The sequence below is a fragment of the Leptonychotes weddellii genome, chromosome 7 (assembly GCF_054177405.1).
Source record: "Leptonychotes weddellii isolate Sample4059 chromosome 7, ASM5417740v2, whole genome shotgun sequence".
NCBI lineage: Eukaryota > Metazoa > Chordata > Mammalia > Carnivora > Phocidae > Leptonychotes > Leptonychotes weddellii.
In genome coordinates this window covers 70,195,515-70,217,039 of record NC_138375.1, presented here as the reverse complement: position 1 = coordinate 70,217,039, position 21,525 = coordinate 70,195,515, and the positions used below count along the sequence as shown (strand labels likewise).

At 35.8% G+C, this 21,525-nt stretch overlaps 1 long non-coding RNA gene across 1 annotated transcript in view; it reads left to right on the top strand.

The window, feature by feature from the left end:
- Positions 1-21,525, top strand: part of LOC115942678 (uncharacterized) — a 147,318-nt gene that overhangs the window by 59,119 nt on the left and 66,674 nt on the right. Inside the window, exon 3 of the long non-coding RNA XR_014147035.1 lies at positions 14,189-14,337. This is a non-coding gene — a long non-coding RNA (uncharacterized LOC115942678). The remainder of the gene's footprint in view (positions 1-14,188; positions 14,338-21,525) is intronic.

Below are 21,525 nucleotides of genomic sequence, written 5' to 3'. Positions count from 1 at the left end.
TCGCTGTGGGTTTTTCATAGATGGCTTTTATCATATTGAGGTATGTACCCTCTATCCCTCTGAAACAAATAATACCTTATATGTTAAAAACAAAAAAGAAGAAGAAGACAGGAAAGGAAAAATGAAGGGGGGGAATCGGAGGGGGAGACGAACCATGAGAGACTATGGACTCTGAGAAACAAACTGAGGGTTCTAGAGGGGAGGGGGGTGGGGGGATGGGTTAGCCTGGTGATGCGTATTAAAGAGGGCACGTACTGAATGGAGCACTGGGTGTTATACGCAAACAGTGAATCATGGAACACTACATCAAAAAAATAGATACATAAATAGGAAAAAATTATTAAAAATTAATGCAAAAGATAAAATCAAGTTCAGGATAGGGATTACTTCTGGATAAGAAAGAGAAAAGGAAATGAAATAAATAAGGGTGCTCCAGGAGCTTCAAATGCATTGGAATAGTTTACCTATTTAAAACCAAATATAGTAGAATATTCAGATAGGTTAAAGCCAAGTTGTGGATACAAAGTTCTTTATTGTAGTAGAATTTTTAAAATTATTTAAAAATATATAGTACTAACATATATGTATTTATTATATATTCCTCCTACCAAAGAGAATGTTAATCTTCTTATGTGGGTTTTCTATTTTTTTTTTTTTTTACAAATACACCCACACTTTCTACACACACACACACACACACACACTGCCCACATACATGCATGCACATAAACTGATTTGTAACTGACTTTAGAATATTTAATGATATATTGTATAGTTCATTCCAAAGTCCATAAATATAAGTGTGTAGCATGAGTTTAAGTATCTGCTTTGCATGCTATTTATACTCCTATCACTTTTTGACAGGCGGTATGTTATTTCAAAGTTTTCACTATGATAAGCAATGTTGCAATGAACATGTTTTTATAGGCATCAGAATCAGTTCAAAAAGATTTTTAACAAAAAACTAGGGTTCACACAATTTGTTATTATGTAGAGGGATTGAAACAAATGTTATTTTTACTTTTTTTTCCAACCTTGTTTGCAAAAGGCAAAGGAGTCAAATAACATCTAAATAAACTGTTTCCAACTTTTATAATATTACCGGTATTGTGGAAATAAGTGTATAAGGTCTTGTAAGACTTTTTACAGTGGTTATTAGGGTGTTAGTTATTGCAATACAATTTTCTTGTAGATTCAATTAACTGGCAAATCACATTTAGATATCATACTCTTAATGCGAATTGTACTATCAGTTACACACACATACATATATATGTATATACACATATACATTCTATATATGTGTAAAACATCTCTGAGGAGCTCAAAGCACATTTCAGACTTTGGAATTAATTCTCACAACATAATCCTTTGAGCTAATGCCATGATGATATTAGTCCTTATTGTCCCTTTCACTGAAGTAGAAGTAATGGTCAGGTGTACTCTTGGAAATGGGAAGAAAATCTGCTTTCCTCCTTCCTGAGGGAACTCTTGATCCATATCTGTCTTGAAGAAGATGGTATTGGAGAAGGCGCCAGTAGTGTTTCTTGCTTCTTTGAACCTGTAATTCATCTGTGAACTGACATGGACCAACTTGGACAAACCACCTTCAAATCTATTCCCATTATATCTTTCTAGTCTAGCCATTGAATTCACTTTTTTGGCTTTCTTTTTTCACCTGGCATTTCAGGTCAAAAATTGGTGAAGGAAACTGGGCAATTCAGGATTTTACCCTGTTGAGAATATCACCATTTATCCAAGTGCCCTTGTACACTGCTTAGAATCAGTGATCTATATTCTAATGACAACTCTTGAGGTCTTCACAGAATGGTTATTCTCTTTACTCCATGATACTCATTGTCTTTCAAACTTTTTAGGTCTTACTGCAATCCACTGTGCCCATGACTATGTAACCAATTCTTTCTGGACAGTTTTCCTAGTTCTACTATCTTTCAAGAACAGAAATTCTAAAGCTCCCCCCACCTTTTCTACTATTTAAATCTTCCTTTTGACAGCTTTTTTCTTATTTTCATCTGTTTTCTGATACTCCAATCCTATCTATTCTCTTATTTTGATATTTCCTTGTGATGGTTGGCCTCACTTTGTGTGTGTGTGTGTTTCACATCTACACACTCATCAATGAAAACTCTAAACACTAGATCACTCTCAGCCTCTACTTGTCATGGGAAGAAAAATGAACATGCTAAAACTTGGAATTTTATATCTTTACGTAAACCTTTGTTCAAGAATTTTCCTCATTAAGTATGATTCTACCTCTATTCCTGCCAAAACTGATCATGATTCACATTCTGTTTGAAATGCATTTTCATTTGTGTGGTTTTTGAGACCTGCTAGAATCAGAAGTGACCATCTCTCCTTATCTTAAGAGAGTTCATATTTATTGAGCACATAATACATGTGAATTATTTTGTTAGATACATTACACAACATCTCATTTATCTTTCATTAACAACCTGAGTTAGTGGATTTCAGTCCTTTCAAGTCTAATGCCTTATTTTATAACAAATGTTTTATGACCTCTTTACCAACCCAAAACTGAATTCCAGAAAGAGCAACATGCTTATATACCTATTTTTTTTTAAAAAAAAGGATGTAATTTTATCTTGTTAAAACTTAAATAAATACTTTGATGTGTATTTTGATATGTAAATGTTTAGGCATGACCACTGTAGATGGCTTAATGAAATAGATTCTTTCACCATTTTATTTTATTTTTTTAAAGGTTTTATTTTATTTATTTGAGAGAGTGAGCAAGTGAAAGAGAGAGAGCATGAGCAGGAAGAGGAGCAGAGAGAGAGGGATAAGCAGACTTCCTGCTGAGTGGGGAGCCCAATTCAATCCTGGGACTCTGGTATCATGACCTGAGATGAAGGCAGACACTTAACCAACTGAGCCACTCAGGTGCCCCTCTTTCACCATTTTAGAGAAATAAGTATCAGAGACCATTCTGCACATGAACTATAGGGAACCAAAGAGAAGAGATATTATTAGATGCTAATTCAAAAATAAGTGTTAAGATAAATATTCAGAGACAAGATATTAGTGTATGATAAGAAACAAAATATATAAAATAATCAAATAAAGGGTAAACATAACAAGACAAATTATAAACTGAACTGGAAGAAAAGAGAAAGTATGATATAACCTTGTCAAACTTCATTGCAAAATTGTCATTTGATTTTGGCTTTTTGTTGTTGTTGTTGTTTGGTTTGTCTTTTTTACTTCCTATGGAAAACAAAAATCTTGACAGAAAAGCCATAAATTTAATTTCTGTATGGCAGTATAAAAAGCAATGCCAAGTATTCCCATAACAATTGTTGAGTTTTTCATACTACTGAATACTTTGGACAGGATATTAATGATGTATCTCTATCTATCTCTATATTATCTCTCTATATCTCTGTTGCCTTTGAATGCAATAGGCACAAATACAAACTGATACAAGTGTATTGTTTTGGCTGCCCGAATACTGTTTTGCCTCTGGGATTGTTATTTTTGAAATGATGAACCATTCCTGGTAAAGCTCAGGAAATAAAAGTACAGTGTTTCCTTGACTTGCATGTTAAAATAGAAAATTCAATATAAACCAAATCTAAGCAAAAGTACTTGGTATATTGATGTAAACAGAGGTTTAGGCTGATAAAATTATAAACAGATTTTTAAACTACATTTCCAGGTTGGACATTTAAAAATCTGTAGACATGCAGAATGCTCAGCCTTGAAAAGACATTGGTACCACTGCTCCTCCTCTCAAATCACTGAGGCAATCATTGTTAGTATTTGCAATGTCCAGGTCTTGCTTACTAATTAGAATACAAATTTAGAGGCATGCTAGTTTGTAATTATCTTTGTATGCCCTAAAAGCATCTAACGTAATATATTGCATGTAAGGGGGATATAAATAATAATTTTCCAATTAATTAACTTAGAATTTAATTAATCTCTTCATTGGATAGCTTGGTATATTGGAAAAAAGAGTTTAAATAAGTCAAACAATGTGCTTATGACATAACCCTATTTCAAATGTAGACCCCTAGTCCTATCTAAATATCAGCCATCAGATCATGTTAACTTTCCGCTAATAGTATAAAGTGTAAGACCTCAATGATATTTCAAAAAAATCAACTTCTCTCAAAGAGCGTGATAAAATGGAATGTGCTCAAATACATTTTATAAATCCCAAGAAAGCAAGAAAGCATCCTATTTGCCAAGCATTCCAGCCAACTAGGAACCTTCTTGATCTAATGCTGTATATTTTTTAGTTGCTCACAAACCATTGGTAGCCCCCCTCCCATTTTGCTTTGCTCCTGGATTAGAAATCCAATTACATTAGTTTTTAGATGATTATATTTTCTGTAATTCATGGCCATCAATATTAAAGAAGCTCTGCATTTGTTTTTTATTAGAAGTGACTCTAAGAGCTGTTTATGCTGGTGGTGGGGTAATACGGAAGATTAGTAGAAATAGAATTACCAGAGAATGAAGTCATAGCTAAGGAATGGAAGCAAGGCATCTCTTGTTCCTACAGATATATACAAGTGATTTTCAATCCACTAGACTGTGGTGTTGCTCATACATTGGCAACAACACTGCCACAGATTTTCCCCTGAGGTTCCTTTGGTAACTGTAGCTTAGTTTAGTCTCCAATGTGGGTTGGAATATGTTAAAGAGAAACATGTTTTTTTCTTTCCAGCATTTGACCAAATACGTACCATTTGACTATGCCTTCTCTCCCTCTAAGTACACTAACATTAAGTCACCAATCTGTAATTGTGGGCATGATGACTAACCTTTTCTTTTTACTCTTTTTCCCAAATTTAAGTTCCCATCATGGACTCCACAAAGCATATCCTGTCAAGACAAGTGGTTAATGCTGGCTAATTGAACATAATAATAAAAAAATAAAAATAAAAAAAAGAAAGAAAAGAAAAAAAAAAAGACAAGTGGTTAAGCATTTGTGGTAGTTTTTATTTGAAATGTGCACAAGATTTATAGGTTTTCATTAATGCTAATGGTTCATCTGAATGAAGACTGTGTTCAAATAGGTACTCCTCTAAATGTGTTTTTCAGATCTCCTTCGCACACAACCACCCTCATGGTAGAGTAAGGCAAAGACTATTTCTGCCAAAGTACATATATTTCATACAACTGAAGGTGGGGCTCTTGAAGCACTGACACATTTTCTAAAAACGAGATACATTATTTATTTTGCTTTTGTGCATGTAGTAATTGGCAAACTAAAAATGATGGAGAATTATTCAGTCATCTTTTTCCCTTCTGGCTTGGCACTCACTGCGGTAGCTAATGAATGCGATGGTAAGAATTTATCTGCCTTCTTGCAGCTACTGGGGCTACTTGGCAGTCATTTTCAATAGATACCTAGTTGTTGTTGTGGTTCTGTCTCCAGGGCCAAATAGGATCTCAGCAGCTCATCTAGAGACAATATTAGTCCAATGAAGTACTTTTATGGTATTTGGATAAGTTCTGCATGACAAATTATAAATTAATTTTTATTTTGGGGTATGATATCAGATACTAATGTTCCTGATGCTAAAGGTCCTAAGCCATGGTAATAAGGAAACCTAATATATTTTTAGCTTTCATCAAAAAAATCACATCTTCTGTTTGTAGCTAGTGTAAACTGGGACTCTAAAAGCTGCAATTTCAAAAATATGTTCCCAAACTGTCTTAAGCCCAGAGGAAACATACTGCTTTACATAACATAAAAGTCTAAAGAAAAAATTGGGTCTCTTCTAAAGATTAATCCTGGGACAATGAACAATATGAGGGTCCAGAGATAGCTCAGGAAACCATTTTATGTTCTGAGGAGTCAGAAATTCCAAACTCCTCTTGTTTTCCAGTTCCATACAGTAAAGCCAAGGAATCGGTGGATAGAACTGGAAACATCCCATGTGAAGGCAGACCACTAGAAACTCTTATTCTATTTACTGCCCCTTGAGAAAATCCCTAGGATCTAGGGGATTCAGAGACAGTTTAAGTCTTAGACAGAAGCTTCTTTCTGGCTTTGCCCCATTTGTGGAAATGGCATAACCTTGGGATAAGTCACTATAACTAAGACGCAAGATACCCATAAGAAAGGTAATAAATAAATAAATAAATAAATAAATAAATAAATAAATAAAAGGAAGGTTACTAGGACTAAGATAAGGGATATATTTTTCATATGACTTCAGGTCAATACTGGTAAATAAAAGAAAAGTTATATAATTTTACAGATATCTTTTCACAGAAATGTCTAACAAGGCATAATGACCATATAACAGGGAACTGAGATATTATATGAATAAATTTTTTTAATGTGGAAAGAACATGAAGGGTGTGGAACTCACTCCTGATGACTCTAAAATGTTTTGCTGAAGGAGCACACAGGCTGAGAGAAGAGTCCCCTACAGCCAATTACCTACCAGTTATGACCACTATAGCAGCTAGGAACTTGGCAGCTAGACATATCATGAGAATAATTTTGAAACTTCCCATGGTGTCTGAGAGAATCAGCCTGGTGAAATGCATTAAGAAACAAAATTGTAGGCCTACTTCTTTTCTATATCAAAAATCCTACAGGATGGGGCGCCTGGGTGGCTCAGTCGTTAAGCGGCTGCCTTCGGCTCAGGTCATGATCCCAGAGTCCTGGGATCGAGTCCCACATCAGGCTCCCTGCTCAGCGGGAAGCCAGCTTCTCCCTCTCCCACTCCCCCTGCTTGTGTTCCTGCTCTCGCTGTCTCTGTCTCTGTTAAATAAATAAATAAAATCTTTAAAAAAAAAAATCCTACAGGTTAACTTACCACACTCATTGATCAAGTGTTGATGATTCTTATAGAAATGAAAATTTACTCTAAGAATATAGGCAACTAATAAAATTCCCTTGGCAATAATAATTCAGAGACATGAGAGGGTATTTTAAATCCAATATTTTGAATCCAACAGCTATTGATTATTTTTTCTTTCATTAAAAATTCAAAAAAAATTTGTATTTTTTCCTCTTGTGTAGTTTTATTTTGAACACCATATTGCTTCAGACTAAATATGCTATCTGAGCTCAAATGGACAGTATTTTCAACTCTGTAGGAAGTCATGGTTGGCAAAAAAAGATTTCAAACTGGCAGGTCAATTAGGAGTACAGAATCCCTGCTTCTAGGCAAATTTCCATGCTGACTCAGAGCAGCATGTCAATGGCTCTTCTCTGCTGGCAAGGTATATGACCTTACCAAATTTACATTTTCTTTTCAGAAAAAAAGAGTACTAATTCATTTTCAGAATATAATTGTGGCTTCAATGACCACAATAGTACTAAAATTTAAAAACTGGATTAAATTCTTAAATTCAATAATTATTGCTTGGAAATCTCTTCACAATTATTTTCAACTACGGGTATTTTAGAAATATTTGGTAAATTAGAAATAAAGTATATTTTTCAACAGTAACTGGGAAAGCAGATTAACCATCCTATTTAACATGTTGGAAATAGTCATTTCATCTTTCTCTAATTTAACTAGAGAGGAAAATCAGTTAGTAAGTAAGAGTAAGAGTCATGTATCCTTAGCCCACAGTTATCTTCACCATAGGGCTGTTGTTGTCTACCTTGTATTAGCAGTAGAACAGTACATTTTGGTAGGGGAGGGAGGGGCTGCATTTTTTTCTTCTTCAAAATTTTGGTAGGCAATTTAAAGAATACATGTTTTGAAAAAAAGATTTATTAAGTAGTACATCTCATTTTAAGAAATTGTTCCTGGCCCTGTCAAGTAAAAATTTTAAGGTAAATTTAAATATAACAGGAATGTGTATTGTTTTCAAGGAACCCCTATAATGAATTATTCGGTTAAACAAAGAATCCTTTAGTAATATGTTCTTCAGTTTGTTTCTATTGTTCATATCATTCATGTGGAACAGAAACTCACGTGTAAGGAGTAGGTAGTTCTGAAAAAAAACATGAGAGCAACAATATCAGGGATTTCAAAAAAAGAAGTGTAGATGCGCTCATAGAGATTGGAACCAAAAACCTTCAAAAATAGGGATACTGCCCCTTTCTCCTGTGTTTTTATCTTTCCTCTTGTACCTTCTGATCTCTCATGGCCCTTTCTAATCTACATGAACTCTGTCTCATAGCTTGTTACTTATAACTTTTGCTTCCCATGAGACCTCGGGGCTCCAACTTTTCATTGTATCCTTCCATTCAGCTCCAACAACAAACTGTGTATCTCAAGTCAAGGTAGAGTCTAATTGACTCACTTCATCTTTTATAGCTTACTGATTTGCCACTTTAAAGCAAGAGGCCCACCCTAAGACCAGTGAACTCCACAGGGCATGTTATATATATGTGGTATAAAACAGATCTATTTAAGGGCTATACTTTTAGCATATTCTGAGTGTGAGAAAGATGACCTCAAAAGGGAACTCTATGGGAGAAATTCTGAGACATTCAGAGGCTTGGCTTGCCTGGTGACATTTTTATAATTCTCTTAGCTTTATTTGTTTTCATTTTATATAAAATATGTATTTTTAAGTATGTGTGTGTGTATGTGTGTGTGTATGAGAGGGAGAGGGAGAGTTGACATTGTGATTACTTCTGAAGCTTCCACTCTCTTTCAGTCATCCTAAGGAAGCCAGTCATATGATTTGAACAGCTTTGACCTCATCCTCATTTCCAGTGGTAGACCTATTCCAAACCATTCAGCCCAACTGCTAGTAAATAGTAATTGATAATCTGAGACCTAAGACACATAGTATTTCAGTTTTCTTGGATGAGGAAATATCCTAATTGAATCAATCAAAATAAAGCCTGAGACTATTGTATGACTTTCAGGAAGGGTGAAGTTCTCACTCTTCCTGCTTGGTATGAATGATGAAGCATGTGGTGTCTGAAGCTTGATCACAGAATAGGCAATCAATTACTGTGAGGTGAGTCAATCTTACGATGGAACACATACCACCTAAGTTTGAGCTTCTGAATTAAGCCTCACAGCATATTTCTTTAAATGATGCTAGTTCCCTGAGCTGATATATTTCCTTTATTATTTCACTGAGTTACTTAAAAATGGAAGATTTCCAACTAATAAAGTCTCGTGTATTTTTCTTAGATTAAAATTTTATTGAATAAAAGACTTAGACTTTTATTTAAGTATTAACTCTAATTAAATACTGTGCTTAATGTAGGTTAATATCCAGTAAACTGTATTTCCTGAAAAAGTGAAGGTGGGTGAAAAGGGATTCTTGGAAGTTTGGACAAACAGTAGGCCAAGGTGAGAAAATTAAGTCAGTTACCATGAATTCTGTGCAGGCTGGCACAGAGAATAACCTCCATAGGGGAGAGAGTAAAATTTTCACCTGTGATAAAATAAATCCTTTAGTAGCTATTGTACCAATTAAGGGGATGGATTAAGAGCTATTTTTTTAAATCTTCTTAGAGTGGAATGCTCTTTCACTGGCAGAGCTCAAAGTCAGCTCTGGCTATGGAGGGTGGTGGTAGTTCAAGGAGGTTTGCAGACTCTATTCCTAACCAGAACCCAAGTAGAATTGTAGACTGATGTGATGTGGACTGTGGAAGAATGTCCTGGACTGAGATGTGGCTATGAGCACTGAACAGTGGACAGGGAGCATACTTGATGGAGATGACCAGAACAGAGGCCAAGGAGATGACTGTGTGGGTGGCTCATCCCTCTGGATGACTGGAGCAACTCCAAGGCAGTGATTGGGGAGGGGAGTGCCATGTAGGAGGAAACTCTTCATCCAGGTGCTCTAAGATCAGGAAATACACTCTTGGAGAAGGTAGAGCTTTCAGGAAAATGTACTATATATTAAAGCTAACTCCCAACATAGTTCTCTTGTAATAGTATTTCTTTGATATATTAATAGATGTGTCATAAAAGGAGAGTTTGGAGGGGATTTTCTAGTTAAATACACTCAGAAAAGAATTTTCAAAACAATTTAAGATATTTATTTACTGCCAGGATACTGAGGGTCTCATTTAATAGGTACTGAGAATCTACTGATTCAGTGTGCACTCTCTCTATACTTCTTAGGCCCCTCTCCTTTTTTCTTTTTCCTCTTTCTCTCTTCCTCCCTTCCTCCCTCTCTCCCTCCTTCCTTCCCTCCCTCTCTCTTTCTCTCTTTCCTTCCTTCCTTCCTTCCTTCCTTTCTTTCTTTTTTCTTTTCTTTTCTTTTCTTTTCTTTTCTTTTCTTTTCTTTTCTTTTCTTTTCTTTTCTTTTCTTCTCCAAAATCATTACTTGGCTGTAGAGCTCATGGGATATATTTTAGAAATGTTATTTGAATTTAATCACAGCATGTTACAGACAAGGAAACTGAGGCCTAGACAGATAGCTCAACTGGCCCTCATCAAAGTTATGAATTAGTGTCATTGTTAAAATTTAGACCCATATCCCCAAGCTTTATTTTATCTCTACCCCATGATAATTTCCCTCTTCTCTAACACCTAACATGCATTTAGTCTTAATTTCTTTTAAGAAATATTCCCTCTCATTCATCTTGCCTGGTGAATTTTTAAATACAATTGTAAACTGGTAACTATGCAGACATGCTTCAGATTTCCAAGCAGTGGGCCCAAGTCAATGGATGCTTGATTCATTGAAAAACAAGTGGCTCCTTTGGTCACAGAGACCTCTAACACAGCAGTTATGAATGCTTTATAAAGGGATAACATCGTCACTAAATGGACTGTATAAACAGGAATTTGTGAAGACACCGATTTTATAGGATTTCTCACTAAAATGGAAGTACCTATATTTATAGTATCTTAGCCATTGTTAAGAAGAACCTGTTAGGACATGAAAATTGATTTCTTACATAAGACAGATTCAAATTTGATATTTTTCTGAATATACTCTTGACTATAGAAAAAGAATATTGAAATTATATGAGCAGATTGCCTTATACTGCATTTTAAGAAGGAGTAGTATAAAACACTCCAGGGCGCCTGGGTGGCTCAGTTGGTTAAGCGACTGCCTTCGGCTCAGGTCATGATCCTGGAGTCCTGGGATCGAGTCCCGCATCGGGCTCCCTGCTCGGCAGGGAGTCTGCTTCTCCCTCTGACCCTCCTCCCTCTCATGCTCTCTCTATCTCATTCTCTCTCTCAAATAAATAAATAAAATCTTTAAAAATAAAAAAGAAATATTTAAAACACTCCATAAATGCTGTATAGCTATCTATCTTCTTATCTCTCTGAAACACTTAAAGTGAGCTCATGGTATGCTGGAAGATTGGAATCTCAGATTATATCTTAGTAAATATTGCAAAATCCATTTCAAATAGTTGAGTAGGTTTTCATAGTTCAGTGAAGTGTGAGGCAAAAATAGATGGAATATATAGGAAGAGTTGTTTAGTCAGTCAACAGGAGAATATAAGAACTTGTCATTTTTAGCATACACAATTATAAATTGTAATTCAAAAAAACTAATTAAATGGAAACTAAATAAGGATAATGCCAAGCCTAATTTTCATATAATTGTTCAAATGTAGAAAAAAAAAAAGATCTTGACATATTATAAAGTATTGAGAAACACATAGAATCAAGTTCGACTATGAATTACATATAAATAGGAAAATCAAGTGACTTGGATAAAGAGTGGATAATGGTTTATTAATTATATCACAATAGACCAGAATCATAAAAGTTGATTCAGTATAAGTTTGTCTAAAACAATGTAATCTTTCTGTAGGAATGACAAAGGCAGTCTAATACCAAATGACCCTATTTCATTGTAAAGACTAGACATAAACATTCAGTATGTTAATCTCAGCTCATAAACAAAGGTTGTCATGAACACAGTTTGGCCACTAGGACCATGAAAGGTGGGACATAGTTTGAGGAAGAAGGAATCAAATACGGGCTCATCAAAGTAGAATAAGAAACCTTAATATTCTACTAGGTCTTGATCATCAAAAGGAAATTCTGTGAAGAGGTGAGGAGAAATCTGGAATGTACACCACAGACCCTTTTGTGGAGGTGACATAATGTTTAGCTCTGAGAAGCTTGGAAATGGTAACTGGGTGGAGACTGAGCTATGGAGCTTCCTCTCCATGACCTCTATGAACTGCAGGAAACTCTCCAACCTCTCTCACTTGGAGCCTTCAGACACCCCATTCATAAAGCTTTGCTGCCAGCATTTAATACTTCCATCTTCAAGGCTTTAAAGGCATACTTAAAACAATTTCCAATCAAGATCTGTAAAATGGTTATTTCTATTTGGACTCAGAGGAGAATGAAATAAATAGACTTTTTCCTCTGCAGAAGCATGTTCTGTTCTAAATACCTTAATGCCTTTCTTATGCCACCCAATAGATGGAAGTGCCCCTTAACTCATTATAGAAAGATTTCTGTAGCAAGAGAGTGAGGAACAATGATAGCACCCTTATTAATAAATTCTCATCTGTAATATGCTGCATCAAAGACAGATTCACTGGGAAGCTACTGGCCCAAGTTTCAAGTCCCTAGCTTAGATGAGCCCATTCTGAGACCCTGGAAGGAGCATTTGCAATGTGTTCATATGATCATATGTTTGTGTAATATTTGTAAAAGTATTATACTTTGTTTCATTTCTCTTGAACAGCCTCCACAAAATCTAGAACTGCCCCTTACTGCTTCTCTGATATGCTAAGAAAACCAACTTGTCATATTTTATAGATCTGGTCTAATCTTACCCAACCATTGGATAGCAGACTTTTGGTTTTGTTGTGGTTGTTGTTTTGTTTTGTTTGAAGTTGCTAAACTGCAGTATCTCAGTACCTTCTGATGTCTGCATCTCCTTTTGGTAGAACTTTATTGCTCTTGTCTCTTTTGAGTACACATGCAGTTTTCAGTGTTACGGTCCCAACTCCAACACTTCTCCACTCCAAGATAGAAACCTTTCTTTTCCCTAACATATTGGGGGTAGTTTGTTGTAGGGGAAAGAGACAGTAAACTCTGTGTGCTATCTTTTTAGTCTTTGTTGGTTTTCATTTCATTGTTTTAGCTGGTCTAGAGCTAGACAGCATATAAATTGTTTTTGGGTGTTTTTTTTTTTTTTTACTCAGAGCCTGATACTTCTTTTTTTTTTTAAATGTTTCAAGTTTTTATTTAATTCTAGTTATTTAACATATAGTGTAATATTAGTTTCAGGAGTAGAATTCAGTGATTCATCACTTACATATAACACCCAGTGCTCATCATAACAAGTGCCCTCCTTAACCTATCACCCATCTAGCCCATCCTCTTGCCTCCTCCCTCCATCAACCCTCAGTTTGTTCTCTTCAGTTAAGAGTCTCTTATGGTTTGCCTCCCACTCTTTTTTTCTTTCCCCTATGTTTATCTGCTTTGTTTCTTAAATTCTACATGTTACTGAAGTTCTATGGCATTTGTCTTTCTCTAATTGGCTTATTTTGCTTAGCATACTACACTCTGGCTCTATCTATGTCGTTGCAGATGGCAAGATTTCATTCTTTTGATGGCTGAGTTATATTCCTACACATATATCATATAGATATATGTGTGTGTAGGAATATATATAAATATATGTAATATATATATATGGAATATATATATAAATATATGTAATATATACATATATGGAATATATATAATATTCCATTACATGGGGTGTGTGTGTGTGTGTACCACATCTCTTTTATCCATTCATCAGTTGGTGGACATTTGGGCTCTTGCTGTAATTTGGCTATTGTTGATAATGCTGCTATTAACATTGGGGTGCATGTGCCCCTTCAAATCAGTATTTTTTATCTTTTGGGTAAATACCTAGTAGTGCAATTGCTGGGGCATAGTTTTTTTTTTTTAAAGATTTTATTTATTAATTTGCGAGAGAGACAGAGAGAGAACAAGCAAGGGGAGAGGCAAAGACAGAGGGAGAAGCAGACTCCCTGCTGAGCAAGGAGTCTGATGCGGGACTCGATCCCACTACCCTGGGATCATGACCTGAGGCGAAGGCAGACGCTTAACCATCTGAGCCACCCAGGCGCCCGCTGGGTCATAGTTCTTATTTAATTTCTTAGTGCTGTAGAGTTTGATGTGCGTAAGCAACATTATCTATTTGATCCTTATACAGATTTTTTAACCCCAACTTCTGTAGCTTGCACCTTGCTATATGATTGCATAGCGGGTCTTTACTCTCAACTTAGTTATCACTTCCTTGTCTCCCACAGGGATGCAAAAACTTCCAATTACATTCACCTCAGTACATGTGGGAGCAAAGGGAGGGCTGAATATTTAAATCAAGGCTCCTCTTACAACTTCCTGCTGGACATTGGAACCCTGTGGATGTCACTCTCCACAATACCAAATGAGAGTAAGGGTAAGCCCTCTTGGCTTTTGACTTTTTCAATATATCTGTTATAGGATTTTGCCATAGATGGGAATGTAGACCACAAAAAATGCCCCCAATTCTCTTTATCTTCATGTATTCATGTCGATTGCAATGTAAATGTGCAGTTCTACCCAGAGGTGGAGTCTATCTCTCCACTCTGAATTTGAGCTGGCCCAGTGATTTGCTTTGACCAATAGAATGTGGTGGCAGAAGTGATGCTGTGCAAATTCCCAAGCCTAGGCTTTTGGAGGTGTTTTAGAGTTTAGTTCTGTTTGGTCTTCTGCCTTCACCATGATAGCAAGCCTGAGATAAAATGCTGAATGATGAAAAGTAATGTGGAGCAAAGTGATTCATCTCAGCCAAGATCACCCCATTTCAGCCACTGAAGACCTCCTTGCTAACTGCAGACACATATGCATGAGCAACTCAGATCAGCATAACTTCATACTCAATCTATAGAGTCATAATAAATAATAATGGGTAAGCCACTTAAGTTTTGGTATGGTTTGTTATACAGCAATGACTAACTGATAGGTTATTCCCTAAATCAGTCCCCCTCTTCTCATGAAACTGAAATCTTTTTTAAAATTTTATTTTCCTACAGAATATCCTGAGTTGTCTATATCCGTGATTTAATGATGCCAGAACTTTGTTTTGTTTGTGTAGTAGGAAATTTTTAGTATTTAGAAGTCCATTCTTCCTTCCAACATATTTTTTTCTCTAAGATCTCATAAAATACTCTTTGAAATTAGAGTAGAACAACGGTCCCTTTGTGCTAGTTGTATCTGCCATCTCTTTCAGGGAATTTATGGCATTCATAGACTGTGTGGTGAGCCACAAGGCAATCTGATTTGTAGCACATGAAAGGATAATTGATAATCTTTCAGTATGACTATTGCTGTTGCATATTTATTTCAAGATTGTGTTAAAATAAAAATCTGGGGAACTTTTCAAGGTAACAGTTATCTCCAAGTATAGCCAATACTGAATAAAATTTTTGCAAAGTTTCAAGCTTAATGATTAATAATAACAGTGATATATATGAAGCCTTCTACATTTACAGATACCATGATCAATATATCTCATTTAGATACTTTAAAAAACTCTATAAGGCAGGCAAGGCATACATTATGATCTTTATTTTATATAAAAGGAAATTGAGCCTTAGAATATTTTTAAGTGGTAGACCTGGAATCCGTCTCAACTTTTCTGTTTTCCAATCTATTATTCTTTGCATTATGAGGAAGAATGAAGTAGAAGAGACAACATACACATATCTAGATATAATATAAGGTAGAATGTGCCAAAGTATATAGAAAAGGTAAATATAGTGCTATTGCAATTTAGAGGAGGGAGGAATACATTACTTTTGGCTGACAGATCAAAAGCGGTATTTGAATTGGGTTTTATAGCAATGAATCAAACTATAACAATGAATCAAAATCATAGACATCTATTAATGTAGAATACTACACTGATAATAATGGATTTTATTTAAAAAATGAGCATTTCAAATAATGCAGAAAAGGCAATTGTTTAAATTTGTTACCGATTTAAAAATCTAATAGCAAACTAAAAGTGCAAGATACTTTTCTTAATTGAATAATGAATCCCTTTCAAAAACCTAGAACAAACATCATACTTAAAGGTAAAATTTCAAAAGCATTCCAATTAAATGAGGAGCATGACAAGGATGTCTTCCAGGGCTGGGGCTAGGGTGAAGACAGTAAACACAAGGTTGACATTTGCATAACCCTCTGAGGGAGTGACCCCTTAAAGTTTACACCTTAGGCCTCACACTGAATATTCTAGGCAATAAAACTAAAGACATGTAATTAATAAGATGTATCTGAATAAAGCACATGAATAGAAAAAGAGAAAAGCTATTTTGTTAACAAACTATGTAATGTTCATTCTACAGATATCAAATATATATCAGTCTGGGTTTTTTTTTTTTAAAGATTTTATTCATCTATTTATTTGAGAGAGAGAGAGAGAGAGAAACAGCATGAGAGGGGATAGGGTCAGAGGGAGAAGCAGGCTCCCCGCCGAGCAGGGAGCCCGATGTGGGACTCGATCCCAGGACTCCGGGATCATGACCTGAGCCGAAGGCAGTCGCTTAACCAACTGAGCCACCCAGGCGCCCATATCAGTCTGGGTTTTGAGAGGCACCATTATGTACCCCAGACCTATTATGTTTCATTTGCAAAACTGAAAATCAGTAGAAACTTTTAGTATTATAGCAACACTCATAATTTTTATAGAAAGGCTCTTATAATTTTCATGATCTAAATAACAAAAACCAACAGTATTTCCTGACCTTACAGCTACCAACTTTTTTATTATGTTCGGTTAGCCAACATACAGTACATCATTAGTTTTTGATGTAGTGTTCAACGATTCATTAGTTGTGTATAACACCCAGTTCTCATCACCACATGTGCCCTCCTTAATACCCATCACCTGGCTACCCCATCCCCCCCCACCCTCCTCCCTTCTGCAACCTTCAGTTTGTTTCCTGGAGTCCAGAGTCTCTCATGGTTTGTCTCCCTGTCTGATTTCTTCCCATTTAGTTTTCCCTCCCTTCCCCTGTGGTCCTCTGCTCTATTCCTTATGTTCCACATATGAGTGAAACCATATGATAATTGTCTTTCTCTGCTTGACTTATTTCACTTAGCATGATCCCCTCCAGTTCCATCCATGTCAATGCAAATGGTAGGTATTCATCCTTTCTGATGGCTGAGTAATATTCCATTGTATATATGAACCATGTATTCTTTATCCATTCATCTGTTGAAGGACATCTCAGCTCCTTCCATAATTTGGCTATTGTGGACATTGCTGCTATGAACATTGAGGTGCAAGTGCCCCTTCTTTTCACTACATCTGCATCTTTGCGGTAAATACCTAGTGGTGCAGTTGCTGGGTCATAGGGTAGCTCTATTTTTAACATCTTGAGGAACCTCCATACTGTTTTCCAGAGTGGCTGTACCAGCTTGCATTCCCACCAACAGTGTAAGAGGGTTCCCCTTTCTCCTCATCCTCGCCAACTTTTATCAGCACATTAGCCCTGTTGAAAACATCTCTTAGTTGTGGGGGAAGTCTCTAGTTGGAAGTAGGTTACCACATGAATGAGGAACAGCTTTTAATCACCCACGTTAGTGCCTTTTTCCTCTCCTACTCTTCTTCTCTGACCCTGCTTAATGAAACTCACTACATATATTCAAGAAGTGTCCCACTGGTGCCACAGTTGAGAGTGTCATCTGTGAGGGGTCTGCTTTCTGTGTCAAAGGGTCCTGTGATTTTCCAAAGCAGTAGGTACCACTTGTTACCACTGTCACTAATTCCTGCTGTTACCAAGTAATAAGCACCAGACACTTGGGGTCCCCTTCGTCAGGTGGGGGATCTATCTCTACATCTGGGCACCAGGTCCTGTTGCTGCCTTCACATGTATGTCCTCTCAGTATCTCAAAGTGATTCTGTACACCTGGACATAATCTGGAGATGTCAGTATACTCTTCATTGTGTATATGTCTTGCATCCTAATATCTTATTGAGCTTTTAGGGAAAATATTTTTCTAGGCTTATACCTCAGCCCTACTATTTCTGGATTCAATTCTAGCCCTATAGCAGATCGGCCAGAGGATAAATTTGAATGACAGTATCACACTGTACTTTGAATTGCCCATCTCTCTCGTAGCTTAGGAGAGGCTTTCTCATTGTGCAGAATTATGTGTTGTCCCCTTAAGGTAGATTCTTTCCCCATAGAGTTCTTTCTGCCCCATGCAAAAAATACTTCTGGCCTGTCCTTCTCAATCTACCAGATACATGCAGTTATACCACAGTTAAGCATAGCTTAGACTCAATTGAGAAACTGTAAATTCTGATCTTAACAGAAAATTCTTTTGTCAGTTATTCAGTTTGACAGTGAAGGTATGTAACAGTGAAAGTTAATAAAATGCAGGGTAAATTTGTAAACTCTTAAAAATGAAAAAGGCACAAAAAGGTTTTTGGCCTATTACTTCATCTAGTCACCTACCTTCAGAATGTAAGAATGTAAGAATGAAAGAAGAGGAGGAGCAGGAGGGGAGGATGACAATGACCCACTAATTAAACTTCATAAAAGAGAAACAAGAGTGTCTAGAATGTCAGATATTTTGTACCAGGGTTTCATGTCAAAACCTTGGACTTAGCTAAAGAAATGGGATCAGAAAATTCCCCAAATGAAAATCTTTTTGAAAAAATGCTCTTGGGAATAATTTTCCTTATATTTTGCAGTCTAGGTTTTAGAGTTAAAATCATGAGCTTTGGGGAAAGACTTGAGTTTGAAAGCTTTCTATTGTTCCTACTAACTCTGTCATAGATATTACTTAATTCTCTCTCGGTTGAATTTTCTATAAAATGGGGGTTATAATTTCACAGGGGGTTTTTATCAAGATCTAGTAGGATAATGTCTTCGTGTGCTTGGCCTAGTCACAGGCATATAGCAGTTATTCAATTAATGGTCACTGTTTTTATTTTTAAAGTTTATTCAGATCTTCCTGACTTCTATGGAATTTTCATTGGGTTTTACCCTGTTACCTGTAAAAGACAAGATGTATAAAACCTTAAAGACTTTAAGCACTACCCATTCTCCTTCTTCTGTTCACTTCTGTGATATACATTAAATTAAATTTGCTGAAAGTTGCTGTGGGTACCTCAAAACAATACAATACAATATTTTCAAGTTTTTTTTTAAGGATTCTTAAAAAGGTGCTCAAACATGCATTTCAAATGGACAAGATGAAGTGGGCAAACTGCTGCCTTAATTCAATGAGAAGAAATATTAAGAACACATAAATTTTAAAGGGGTAACACAAATATCCCCTTACTTTGGATCTTTCAGTTCTGGGTAGAACTGTAGCTCATAGCACTTTCCAAATAGGCAATGCAGCTAAGGCCATGGGAATTATAATTAGATTAAAAAAAATGAGGTCAGTATCAAATTTTTACACTTTTAACATGCCTGATGATCTTACAAGGAGCAAGTGTCTCTCAAGACAGAATTGACATGGATGGCTGGGCTTGGCAACCATGAGAGCATGAAGAAATGTACCTTTAAGAGCAGTTGAAATTGACCCCTCTTATCAGCACCCATCCCATGGAAACCTTGTTCTCTGGAGTTTGGATTCCCTAGCTCAGAGATTGCTTCAGCTATATTCAAAATAAAGACTGAGATCATGCACATCAATTTCACTTAATTAGCTTTTTACATGACTTTCATTTCTGTTAAGTTAGCTAATTAGCAACATGCTTCCAAATCAACTCTCTTACTCCTCTCTCTTAAGTTCACAGGCTTCTTCACTCTCATAGTCACTACAATCAGCTCTGTTAACGTCTCCTCTTTGGCAATGATTCAGGTTTGAGGGTAGTTCCCCATTGAGATACAGTAGCTGTACTATTAATTTTGTTCTATACTTTTCTCTCTCCAGGAAACAAGCTATTTAATTCGTGAGATCGCTTTGAGGCAGTGTGTTTATGTTGTTGAGCAGATTTATGTAGTGTCTGTATTGAACAGCTGAGTATGCTGGCTGGAAATTACTATACTTGCCACAGATATGAATTTTATTTTTTTAAATGTTTTATTTATTTATTCATGAGAGTCAGAGAGACAGAGAGAGAGAGGCAGAGGCAGAGGGAGAAGCAGTCTCCTCACCTAGCAGGGAGCCTGATGTGGGACTCGATCCCAGGACCCTGGGATCATGACCTGAGCCAAAAGCAGACGCTTAACCATGTGAGCCACCCAGGCGCCCCCACAGATATGAATTTTAAATAAAATTTTTCCAGTGCCTATTTAAGCAAATGAAGAGAGTCCTCTACATTACCAAAATGGATGGTATCTTGTTTCCATATTTTTTTCTTAAAAAGAGGTGTGATTATATCTTTGTGACAGAACTTCCATCATTGTTGAATGCATTGTTAAGTTAAATACATTTTGGTCGATCAGGATATTTGTGTAAAATGACTGATAGTGTTAGACTCCCTAACTCCTTCCAAACAACCATATTGAGAAACTTCTAAATGATTCCCAGACTATATCAAAGCTTGTAATCAATCTTTTGTTTTAGCCAAATCGGTCAATTCGTTGTAGAAGGAAAATCACATTTTTCTTTCAGTACCCATAGGTTTGATTTTTTTAATATTTACATAGAAAATTTTAATTAATTTGTAACTTATTTTGGTATAATGTGTGAGGTAATTAGTATGTTAATTTTTGTTTCCAAAAGTTAGCAAATTATGTAAGTCATCAATTGACAGATCTACCTTTTCTATAGAGATGTCATCCTATCATTATGCAAATTGATTTTTAGTTCTACATAAACTCATCAGAACTTGTGTCTCTCCTTTTGAATATAACTGAGAACTACTTAAATTACCCATTTTGGTGAGGAATGCAGAATGTGAACTTCAAAGGATCTAGAACCAGTATCCTTTTAATTTGGATTTACCCATTCATTTTGGAAGGGTTTAGTAAATGTTTGGTATTTTATCACAAAGCAATACGTTTGCCCTACACAGCATACAGTTTCAAGTACTAAACATTAGCCTTGATGAGTAAATGCCAAACATAGTCAAGATACCCAGTACTGATAGGGTATTGGAATAGCTGGAAGGAAATTTTCTACTATGATTTACCCAAACCTTTGTTATCTTATATTCATACAATTTAAAAAATTCCTTTCATAGAATTACTTTAGTAAAGGATTGCAAATGATACCATATTGAATAACAATGAAATGCCATTATTAGTAAATCCTAAATGTGTAATTCATCAGAGAAAAAAAGTCATTTAAAAAAAAGTATCATATCAAGTTGACAGAAATGTGTCAATTTGTGGCATATCGATAATTCCATATGTAATAACTCATTTAAAATACACAGATTATTTTCTTGTGGGTGATATTTGAGACTCTCAACAAGTGGTATATTAAGTAACTTTAGTGGTGACAATGATATATGAGAGTAGAGATGGATATTGAAACAATTTTGGTTCAAGCTTTGAGTTAGAGCAAACAATAGCCTTCACAAGTTAAAGGAAGAGTTAGATGCCAAGTCAGAGAATATAATAAAAACTCAGTATGCAAACATATGGGGTTTGCTAATTTGATATAAATTAAGATTTTTATTATTTGAGAT